Source organism: Peromyscus californicus, unplaced genomic scaffold (assembly GCF_007827085.1).
Source record: "Peromyscus californicus insignis strain IS unplaced genomic scaffold, ASM782708v3 Scaffold_7__1_contigs__length_154581171, whole genome shotgun sequence".
Lineage (NCBI taxonomy): Eukaryota > Metazoa > Chordata > Mammalia > Rodentia > Cricetidae > Peromyscus > Peromyscus californicus.
In genome coordinates, this window is record NW_026294595.1 from 106857679 (window position 1) to 106870516 (window position 12838).

The following is a 12838-nucleotide window of genomic DNA, read 5'->3' on the forward strand; positions in this document are numbered from 1 at the left end:
TTTGCTTATAAAAGCAAACGGTGTGTGAGCCAGCCCAAGGGAAGAGTGATTTCCAAGAGCCAGGGTCTCTTGAGTGAAGGACATGAATCAGGTCCAGAGGACTGTCTCTTACAGGACGCTCCCTCCTGGCCCTCCCTCCTGGCCCTCCCTGCTTCTTACACTGTCTTCTCTCCACTCTGCTCCAGTTTATGACTAATACTAACCTTCGTCCCAGTATCTATAGGATTAGAGATCCTGTATCCACGGTCAGCTTACTCAGACTCGAGGAGCCATCAGTGTGACCAGCAGGGTGGGTGGAACCCTAGACATGAGATAGGCCAGTGTTCCCACGAGGATGAGGGGTAAGCAGAAGGGGAAATAATTTTGAATCTCTGGGAAGTTTGTTTTCTGTTTAGGTTTTTTTGAAACAGGGTCTCAGGTAGCATAGGCTGGCCTCTAGGTTGCTGTGTAGCTGAGGTTGGTCTTAAATTCATGATCCTCCTGACTGCTGGGATTGTAGACCTGTACTACCGTGCCTGGCTTATGAGTAGCTGAGTGTGCATGTAGCTGGCTGAACTCTCACCTGTTGGCCCTTCTACCCAGGTTTGTGGCCAGGTTCCAGGTCCCCTTTCTACTGGCCTGGTGCCCTGACCATCCTTGAGAGATCCTGGACGGTGGGTTCCTGGAGTCATGCTTTCTCATATTCCACATGTCTTCCCAGGAGCTGTCTTCTTGTATGACTCCTTTACCGCTCTCTTCCACGGCATTGGTAATAGTGATCTGGGAAGGCTTTGCCCGGTGGCATAACCCCCATAAGTGCCTCCTGTTCTTTGGCCTCTGACATCAAACATACAATCTAAGCCATTTTTATACATATGTTTCTTTTTAAATTTTTACTAATTTTCATTTATTTTATGTATGAGTATTTTGCCCGAATGTGTCTCTGTGCACCATATGCATGCCTAGTGCCCACGGAAGCCGAAAGAGGACATTGGATCCCCTGAAACTGGAGTTACAGATAGTTGTGAGCTGCCATGTGAGTGCTGGGAATTGAACCTGGGATATCTGGAAAAGCAGCCATGCTCTCAACTGTTGAGCCACCTCCCCAACTCCTACAGTGACACACACAGGGACTTCTTAACCTTCCAAACCTGCTCAAGTGCCACCTTCCTTGGGGAGTAATCCTGCCACCTTTCCTCATCACTAGCGTGTTGTTGGTTGTTTTTCGCTCTTTACTCTTTGCTTGTTGAGGACCTGCCACCCAGCTCCCAAGTAAACACACAGAGTCTTATTCTTTCTTATGAATGCCCAGCCTTAGCTTGCCTTATTTCTAGCTAGCTTTTCTTAGCTTAAATGATCCCATCTAACCTTTTTTTTAAAGAATTATTTATTTATTATGTATGCAGTGTTCTGCCTGCATGTATGCCTGCAGGCCAGAAGAGGGCACCAGATCTCATTACAGATGGTTGTGAGCCACCATGTGGTTGCTGGGAATTGAACTCGGGACCTTTGGAAGAACAGCCAGTGCTCTTAACCTCTGAGCCATCTCTCCAGCCCCGATCCCATCTACCTTTTGCCTCTGGGCTTTTACCTTTCGCTATTCTTTATACTTTCCTTTACTTACTCTGTGGCTGGCTGTGTAGCTGAGTGACTGGCTCCTGGAGTTCTCTCCTTCCCCCTTGCTCCTCTATCTTCTCTTCCCAGACTTCTCCTCCTATTTATTCTCTCTGCCTGCCAGCCCCACCTGTCCTTTCTCCAGCCTAGCTATTGGCTGTTCAGCTCTTTATTAGACCAACCAGGTGTTTTAGACAGGCAAAGTAACACAGTTTCATAGGGTTAAACAAATGCAGCATAAAAGAGTGCAACACCTCTTTGCCTCATTAAACAAATATTCCACAGCATAGACAAATGTAAAAATAATATTTCACAACACTAGCACCACCGTTGGCCCTGCTCCCTCAGTGGCCCTACACACCATTCCCAGATGCATCTCCCGGGAGCATCCTGCCATGCTGAGAACCAGCGCTATCTGCCTTCCTAGTCCTCATCCACCTGCCTGTCGGCAAGTACTCAGCACACATGTAACAAAGGAAGAAATGCATTTGGCAGTGTGGAATACTCAGAGTGGAGTAAGTGAGTGTTTGTGAAGGCAATATGTGGGTTGCACAGCATGTGTGTAATGGCCATTCAGACCTCCAAGTGCTACAAGCAGCAGCTCATTCAGTCCTCACAAAGTCTATTCCTGCCCCAAGTGGGTAAGTGACTCCTTCAAGATCCCAGCCAGGAGAATGGTCTCTCGGCACATCTGCTTTCTTCCACCTGAGCAGCCAGGCCCAGCAGAGAGATGATGCCCGCTGACCCTCACCTAGACTCTAGCTTCGACTGACACCTGAAACTGGGTGATGAACCTGAGCTGAGGCTGAGGCTGGGGCTGGCATATGTCCCGGAGTTGGGTAGAGTCAGGTTTATCCCATCCTTGCAGCCTCCCCAACCGTGGTCTTAGGGCCTGGGTGAAAGAACAATGCGCAGCTATCCTAGGCCAAGCTGTGAGGTTGGCAGAAGCTCCTCCCGCTCCCACGTCTTTCCCTCCAAGCTCTCACTCGATCTGAAGTTTGAATCTGATGTGGAAGCCTCTGACACTTGCTGATTCATTCAACAAGCATGTAATTGACAACTGTCATGCCAGAATTGTCCTCAGCACTCAAGAGGTAATATCATTAAGGCGTTACAGTATAACAAAACAGTGAGTGTCTATTCCTGTAGTGAGACAACGTGCTGAAGAATTAGCAGGTGACATACGCACTTGAGCATCCTGGCTACAGGACAGAACTCTTTTGAGCCCCATATACTACAATGAAGGGGCCGAGAGATGAGCGCTGATTTTAAGAACTGTACCCACAGAGGACAAAGCCACTGGATGGGGGCAGGTAAGTGGGGACCCGTGCTCTACAGTCTGTATTTGATGTAGAAAAGCCCAAACATCCCACCTACCACACACGTGCCCCCTCTACATGCATATACTCCCCACACATACATACACACCCCACACACCCACACACCATATATACATACACACCACACATACACCACAAATACACACACACACCACACACACAATACACACCACATACACACCCCACATACCCATACACCATATATACACACACACACCACACATACACACATACCACACACAAAATACACACCACATACACACACACACCCTACACACCCCTATACACCCCACACACATACTATATACCCCACAACACATCCCACATACACTCCCCATACACACACCTCACACACACACTCCACACACCCCCACACACATACCATACACACCACATATACACCCCCCACAATATACCCCATACCCACACACACACACACTCCACACACCCTACACACACACCCCACACACACACATACCACCCCCACCCCACATACACACCATACACACCACATACACACACCCCATATACATGTGTACACACACCACCCCACACACACCATACACACCACATGCACACACAACCCATACACACCCACACACACACACACCATATACACACACCCCCACACCATACACACCACATGCACACACACACCCCATACCCCCCCCCCACACACACACACTTGATTGTTCAGCACTTTTCTACAAACCATTGAGAGGCCTCTTGCTAGCACTTGAAAATACTTGGTCAGCCAGGCAGTGGCGGCGCACACCTTTAATCCCAGCACTCAGGAGACAGAGGCAGGCTGACCTCTGTGAATTTGAGGCCACCCTGGTCTACAAAGTGAGTTCTGGGACAGCCAGAGCTATACAGAGAAACCCTGTCTCAAAAACAAACAAAAGAAAAAAGAAAGGAAGGAAGGAAGGAAGGAAGAAGGAAGGAAGGAAGGAAGGAAAGAAAGAAAGAAAGAAAGAAAGAAAGAAAGAAAGAAAGAAAGAAAGAAAGAAAGAAAGAAAGAAAAGAAAGGAAGAAAAGAAAATAAGTTGGTCTTGAGTGGAAAAATGGTGACCAAAGATTTTTTTTATTAATTAAATAATATAACAAAAAAACCCACCATAACCAATAATTCAAATAAAAGTTACATGTACACAGAACATATAAACAATGAGATACTGTATGTATATAAATACAGGGAAAGAGGGGAGCTGTAAGCTGTCAGCATTCAGGGGAAAGTGTGGGGAGAAACAGAACCTTTAAGGAGCCGATGAAAGAATGAAGCCTCAGCGACGAGCCAGTGAGGCCCATGAGCAGCGAGCCTCAGAGCACCGACTGTGAGCAGCGGGCTCAGGACACTGAATGTGGCCACCGAAGAACAACATGGCCGCCAAAGACAAGAGGGAGGTTCAAAACACAGCAAAGGAAGTCCGGCCAACGCATCCTTGGCATCCAACACCAAGTCAGAACTTTCCTAAGGCAAAAGTTGCTTTCGAGATTGAAGTTACATACTCTGTCCCGAGGAAGCAGATGTGGGGTTTCTGCTCAGTTTCTCTCAGAACATACGTTGCGGGAGGCATGATATCTGTCGGTTTCTGTCCCAGTGACAGCCACCGGAGACAAGCGGTTTATAAGAAGCTTTCCTGGCTGCAGCTTCAGAGGATCCACTTGGCCCCTTGGCGTTGAGTTTATGGTCAGGTAGCACCTCACGGCAGGGAGCGCACGGAGGAACAGGCTGTTCACACCATGATAGCCACAAATCAACAGGAACAAGAGGAACGTGGAGGGCACTATTCCTCGGAGGGCCCAGCGACCATGACCTAGCTTCCTCCCCGGTGCCCTCACCCCTGTAACATTCCACCGTCTCTCAATAGTGTCTTTAACATGGTGGCCCTTGGGATACACTACAGATCCAAACTATAGCAAATGAGGACAGTGATCTTTGTCCTTTTGAATTTTCCCCCACGTCCTCAAGAAACAAGAGGTGACTGAGCTGTTGAAGGATCGGGTCAACTCAAAGCAGCCGGCCCTGTCCTGTTACTCTACTTTAGGAACAAAAATTCTTTGGTTACCCAGGACAGAGGTCAAAATGTCCAGTTTTTAAAGTCAGCCCGGTGAGATAGCGGAGAACAGTGTGATTCTCCTGTTCTTCACAGCTCCCATGATGCCTTGGGGCAAGAACACAACACTCAAAGGCCAAGCTGGCTAAAGAGATGAAGAAGCCAGCCAGAGCCCACAGTGAGCGCTGCTGAACTTCTGTTAAACAACTCTTAGGTTTATGGTTACAAGAACCAAGCATGGATATTACCGACAAGCTAAAATGCCAAGGAGGAATTTGGCATAAGAAGGGAGTAAAAAGGTCTGTGTGGAGAAAATGGCCCTGCTCCTAGAGCTAGCATTCAGTTTAAGGTAACGCAAGAGACAGCCAGGGAGCTTCAGTCAGGGCAGCAGCACTGTAACTGTGGCTAAGGGCTTCAACAGAGCTGTGCTGGATGGAAGGAAAACAGAAACAGCGGTATGCTAAGCTACCTTGGACAACGATTCATCTCGTGTGTAGCTCTCACGCTGTCCTTACAGAGAAACAAAGCGACAGGATGAATAATAGCAATGGCCAACCACAAGTACGTGAAGAGGAGAAAAAGGAGAGAGGACGTGGAAGCAAACTGGTCTGGTCGTTGTGCCATGGAGTGAAGCATGGTGGGATCCTGGGGATCCTAAGAAGGCAGCCAGCGACCTTCTCTAGAGGGTCATTTCAGAAGGGGGCCTGTGGACAATAAGATCCTCGTATTTAGTCCAGTGAGGATTTCAGTGGCAAGATTTCTCCTGCAGCGTGGAGCTTCCTTGGGCATCCTCAGTCATGGTAGAGCCAGACAGCCTCTGAAGCTTCAGGAAGTTCTTGAGGGGCAGGCATACTTACTCCATAGATAAGCCTAGAAGGGAGAAAGCTGGGGAACTCACAAGTATCCTACAATCCGGATGAGAGAATCACAGAAAGATGATATCTGAGCCATTCTGGAGATCCCATGGAAACTTAGATATCCTAGTAGGGACTGTGGTGGAAGAATGCTGTGTCTAGAATAAGCATGCCATCCACCCAAGACCAGAAGCCCCTTCTCCCCCCATGGCCAAAAAGCTCACCACCACCATTAAAACAGAGATGGTGTCTTGGGGTGTGGCAAACAGATGCACTGCAGGACTATCTTAAATGGCCAGGTTTACCCGAATTCGATCGTCATGGTTTTGGTCACTAGCTGCACGGGGTTTCAAAGGAGAGAACAAATGGTGATTTTTAAGCTTTGTGTGCAGCACACCAGAATATTTAGCATGGAAATTCAAGTGATAGAGCAACATAAATGTTTTAACTCTTTCCTGATTAGAAAGAGATTACAGAGAAACAAAGTGACAGGATGAATAACAGCAACAGGTAGCAGCCATCCCCTGGGCATTGTGATGAACTCAGAACCAGGTTGGGCAATATGCCTAAAATCCCAGCACTTACAAGGCTGAGGCAGGAAGATTAGGAGTTCAAGATCAGCCTCAGCTACATAATAAGTTAAAGGCCAGCCTAACTACATGGGACTCTCTCACAAACAAACAAGAAACAAAAAACCCAGAACCAGGCTTCAGCTTCTGTTGAAGTATCTATCATAAGATGAACAGGTATTCCTATGGAAGTGTCTAGAAGAACAACAAGGTGTATAAGGGGCAATCTTGTGGAACTGCTAACATCTGGTTCCAGGCATAAGGGTTGGCAGGAGTTCCTGAGATGGGGAGAAACATTCTAGGCTGAGGCAAGAGTAGCAAGTTCAAAGCTATGAAGATACTAGCTCAGTGGGAAAGCAGCATGTGGCCCTGTGTGCCTGGAGCAAACGGTGGGAAGGAGAGATGTTTTATGTTTCACTTACATGGCCAAGAGTCAGAACCCAAGATGAGCGGAGCTGCCTGTTTCCTGTGGCGTTTCAGCAACCCTGTCTTTCCCTGTGTGTAAATGTGCTTCAGACTACGGGCTGGCCAGGGAGCCGATACCTCCTCCCTCTCTTGTGGAGTTATAGAGAGGAGCCAGCTGGGGGGAGTTGCTTGGAGGAAAGGCATGCTTTGTGGGCCAAGAAACCTTGGGAAGAAGCCAAACAGGGGCGGACAGAACAGCGCAGCCAGCAGGATAGTCCATGGGCCCCTTCCAGCGGGCCCTGGGATGCTGACCCTCTGCCAGAACGGGCCTGCTCCCTGCAGTGGTGAACGCCAGCTCTCAAGGTTTCAGCACTGTGAGACCTTGCTTGCTTTCCTCCTTGTCCTGGCCCTCCACCCTCCTCAGTACACAGAAATGAACTATCAGCATGTTCTCTCCCACGCTCAACCTACTGGACCTAATCGCTTCATTATGGAGACCTCCCCAAGCCTTCCTACTGTGCCCTGATTGAGAACAGGCCTGAGCTGTCCAGCCCTTCCAACAAGCTTAACCAATTCCTCCCCAGGCCTCCGTTGCCAGGGACAGAGGCTTCTAAAGCAGATAAGGGACTCTGCACAGAAAATGCAAGTTTTCCAGTGTCCAATCTGTTGGCCATGTTCTGCAGGAATGATAAGCTAGGATCCAGGTGTGCAGGAAGAGGGTCAGAGGAAGACACAGGAGGAGGAGGAGGAGGAGGAGGAGGAGGAGGAGGAAGTCAGATCACTCTTGTGTTGTGGGTCGTGGTGAGGAGTTTGGGATTGCCTTCATAATGAATGGGATGCTCTTTGAATTTACTTGAAGCAGAAGCTGGTGTGGTAGCATCCTTTGCATGTGTACGAGTTATGTGATGTGGATAGATGTGTGTGTCTAGATACATATACCTACAAATGTGTATGCCCATATGTATGCCCATACATAGATACACATGTATATCTGTGCACCTGGGCATACCCTTCATTCACTTTCAATCTAATTTTTTGAGGTAAGGTCTCGCTCCAAACCTAGAGCTCACTGCTTCAGCTAGACTGCCTAGCCATCAAGTCCCAGGGTGCTTCTCCAGCATTGGGATTTCAGGTATGTGCTGTAGTGCCCAGCTCTTCATATGGGTACTGGGGACCCGAACTCAGGTCTTTATGCTTGTGTGCCAAGTACTTCATCGGCTAAGCCATATCCCCAGACCCCAGGTAACATCTTAAGAAGACCAATGAGAGCTCAGGAAACCTGCAGGGAATTGAGGAAGAACTCTGGAAGGAAGGCTGTGCCTCTGTGTGCAGCAGTAACTCAGGGCAGCTAGAGCTACACGTTTAGACCCAAAGAGAGGAAAGTAAGGACAAACTTGAACCCAAGGAGTCACTTCAGGAGACACTGGCACCCGTTTCTTCTTTCCACACATCAAGGGGTGACCTGCAGAAGATAGCAGAGCCCAGATCTCGGAGCTGCACAGACCCAGGGGAGGACCCGACGATGCTGTGCTGCAGGGTAGGGTGCGGCCGCCCATCTTCCAAACAGAACTGCAGCGGCTGCCGTCTTACGCTTCTTTCTAGAACATGCACACATTTCTCTCATGGCCAACCCGGACCCGAGTGTGTGTAGGGAAGAGAATTCTGGGAAATGTGTAGCTTACTTTGGTTGATGCAGTAGGAGCTCCCACAGAGTAGGAAGTGGAGGACTGAGTGTAGCGTAGGTTGAGCACGTTCTCTGATTCTGGTTGTGTTTACCATAACGAAGGCTCATAGATCAACCTCCCAGTGCTTCTGAGGAATGGTAGCGTAGGGCTTCGCTTCCATTCCCTTTCACTCACTCTTTTACATAATAAGTGTATTTGCCTTCCATTTTTCATGAACAGATCTACATACTTAAATCCTTCAATGCTTGAATCATTAAAGTGCTGGGAATATTACGGGGGAGTAACCAACCGCTTCTGGTTGGATTTAAGACCAACTTCACAGGCGGAAACTCAAGCCTGGCACTGTAAGTCTGCCGAAGAGTCCCTGTCTGGGGAGCTCATAGGCCCCAGTGGTGAATCTGCCACTACTGTTTTGCGACATGACATAGCATCGAACTGTCTTCTAAATACATACCTCTGTACCCATAGATTAGTGCAGCTCTCAGTCCTCATCAGAGACCTGTTTCTGTGCAGTGGACAGTGGTTCATAGATAATAAGAGATTCACAACCAAACTGCAGACAGAGAGTAGCCATGGAGTGTTTAGGCACAAGGCTGAGCCTCAAGGCTTCAAAGAACATTAAAGAAGAGTGGGTGGAGAGACTGTAAGAGGCAGACGTCAAGAAGGGCTGTAGCTAAGTAATACCTTCTGGATGCAGCAAAGACCACTGCACTCATGAATGAAGGGCAGCTCTCTGGCTGCCTGCACAAAACCTGCATCAGAGCAAGCCAGTTAACATTCCAGCATGGGCCTCTGGGGCCTGGGGAATCCCCTCTGCAGAAACCATAATGATTGATACTGATTTTAGATCATAGGCAAGTAATTAAAAGCTTCCTAATTGATTTTTGAAGCTGCACTAATTTGAATCCTCACATTGGATATAGAAAGTGAAACCAGAAGATTATAGACCGCTCCATTTAGGAACACAACTGTAGAAGTCCTTAATGGGTGTTAGCAAATAGACACAGACATGCCCTAAGACCAGCACACTGATGTGTTTGCTGTACTTTAGTGATAAAAATCTGGTTTGAGCTGGGTGGTGGTGGCACACAGCTTTAACCCCAGCACTCAAGAGACAGAGGCAGGCTCTCTGTGTGTTCAAGGCCAGCCTGGTCTATAAAGTGAGTTCCAAGACAGCCAGGTCTACACATAGAAATCCTGCCTCAAGAAAAAAAAATCTGGTTTAAAACCAGAAACTATCACAGGTAACTTAATTCATTACAATAAATTAAAACGCAAAACCATACAATAAAAACATTTAGTGCTGAAAGAACATCTGATCAAATATCAATAACTACTGTTTATTAAAGTGCTGAATATGGGGGCTAGAGAGATGGCTCAGCAGTTAAGAGCACTGGATGCTCTTGCAGAGGGCCCAGGTTCAATTCCCAGACACACATGGCAGCTCACAACCACCTGTAATTCCCGTTCCAGCGGATCTGACTCCCTCTTCTAGGCACCAGGCACACATATGGTATACATACATATAAGCACAAAATACTTGTATACATGAAACAAAACTACAATATTTTTTAAAAGATTTATTTATTACATATACAGTGTTCTGCCTGCATGTATGCCTACAGGCCAGAAGAGGGCACCAGATCTCATTACAGATGGTTGTGAGCCACCATGTGGTTGCTGGGAATTGAACTCAGGACCACTGGGAGAGCAGACAGTACTCTTAACCCCTGAGCCATCTCTCCAGTCCATAACAATATTTTTTAAATGAATAAATAATAAAAATCAAGAATGAAATTCTAGACTACCTAAGTGAGGGTGCAATATTTGTGGAATACACAAATATCTCTTACATTTTAAGAGACTGGCCTGATAGCCAGAGTTAATAATACACCGTCAGGTCACTTAAGAAATAAGACTGCTGTTTTACTGTGTGTTCAGCCTATTTGTTTAACCTGCCTTTAAGAGAATAATGTGACAATAACCTTACTTGCCTTGGATTCCCCATGTGATCAACTTTTACAACCTAAACTAAGGCATAGCTGAAATTTTATGTACTCTAACATGCCCTTGACTCCAGAGTAATGCATGTGTGTGCATGTGTGTATATGTTATGGCGGAACATATATTGCTGGAAACAGCAAATGGGTTGAAAGTAACCTTACAAAACGAATATCTGCCATGAATGTTGAAGACAATATATGGATATTGCTTGACAGTGTGTGTCTGCTGTCTGGATCGGTTGGAGTCCATGACTTAATTTCTCATTCCTTTCTCATGAGATGTTTTCTTACTGTTCAAAAGCTGCAGAGCAAAAGCCCTTTGCTAGGGACACACACATAGAACAGACAGACACAGACACAGGGATCGAGTCACAAGACAGCATCCAGGCAGGCCCAGATGCAGACTCACACAACAGACAGACAGACAGGAAATGACAGGAGATATAAAGAGTAGAGAATTCGAATCTGGACTTGCTGTTGGTTCAGTTACTCTAAGGGGAAGTGCTTTTTAATTTCTTTTCCTTAATTCAACACTGATATATTTTGGGTGCCTTGAGGTTATTATTTGACACGTATGTACCCATCCAACCTGGGGGGTGGACATATGGTCTTTCCTAAAACAGGAACCTCACTTGCTGTGGACACAGTAGCATCATTAACTATGTGAGTGCTTAAAAGAAGTCTATGGATCAAGAGTATTTAACTCTCTCTCTCTTGCAAACATTTTCCAGAAACTTATTTACTTCTTTGGTTATTTCTTGGCAAGAAATAGCAATAGATTCATAAATGGGGGTGGGGGAATGCAATACAGAGTAACTTAAATATATACAATATAGCCGGGCAGTGGTGGCACACGCCTTTAATCCCAGCACTGAGGAGGCAGAGTCAGGTGGACCTCTGTGAGTTCGAGGCCAGCCTGATCTACAGAGTGAGATCCAGGACAGGCACCAAAACTACACAGAGAAACCCTGTCTCGAAAAACAAAAACAAAAAACACAAACAAACAAGCAAACAAAATGCTGGTGGAGACATATGAGTGGAGGAGACTGGATTGCTCAGTGGTTAAAAGGCCCGACTCCTCTTGATGATGGACTGTATGTAAAATAAACCCTTTCCTCCCCAGGCTGCTTTTTGTCCTGGCGTTTATCACAGCAACAGAAGAGAGTGAACGCAGACAGGAGGGTGGAAACAAAACCTGGACAAAACCTGAGCAAGACCTCTGCCATAGGCCTTAGACGTTATCTGATGACGTTCTTAGCCTGTGGGTTAGCGCAAGCTAGGAATCAGTATATACCAAAAGGAATGACCTAATAGTCACAAGGATGCTACGTCACACACAATAACTGGCTATTTAGGGGCTAAGACAGTGCAAGAAAATTTGGATCTGGATCCGAAATGTCCCAGCTCTCCACATACACAGTCAATTGGCCTTGTAGGATGTTTAACATAGATGCAGCCTTTTTTTGGTTTTTGTTTTTCTAAGATCTTAAATTCACAACAACCATCACCACAACCCAAAGCAACCGTTCAATCTCTCTCTCCCTGCCCATGACATTTACTGATTTATTTACTTGGGGGTGGTGACAGGTCATGCGTGTGGAGGTCAGAGAACAGCTTACAGGAGTTGATTCTCTCCTCCTACCATGTGGGATCTGAAGATCCATCTGGAATTACTAGGTTTGGTAGCAAGCACCTTCACCCGCTGAACCTTTCTGTCCACCCGTGGTCCATCTTTTGGTCTCTGCATCTCCACCAACATTTTCCGCAGGGCTGGGAAGGCAGGGAGGGCCTGGCACACGCTAGGCGAGAGTGCTGACGGGAACTCTCCCCAGTCTCTCCTATTGCCATTATTATTCTGAGACAGGGTTTCACCAAGCTGCCCCGGCAGGCCTTGAGTTTTCTATCCTCCTGCCTCAGCCTCCTAGGCCCTGCTTCTACAAACAGTTTTCATTGCTACTTACATGCGAGGCACCTACCCGGTGCTGGAGCTTGTATGTCCGGCAGGCAAGCAGGCCCCGCCAAGTCTCACGTGAATATGTCACTCAATTGTAAGAGTCACAGAACGAAAGTGAGAGTGATGCTAGTGATGGAAGGTGGGGGGCGTTCTCACCTGTACTCAGGGTTTCCTGCTGCCCTAGGACCGAAAGTTCAAAGACGAAGTGAGGAAGTAGGACAAAGTTTCATTGCAGACCAAAGTCCACACTCGGGAGGGAACAGGTTTCTCGGTCACCCTTCCCAGGCTTTTTCGTGGGTTTAACTAAGTTTACTGTGTTCGTCACTGGTCTCTCTGATGTAGTAAAATACCCTGGTGAACGCAAGGGAAAGAAGGAAG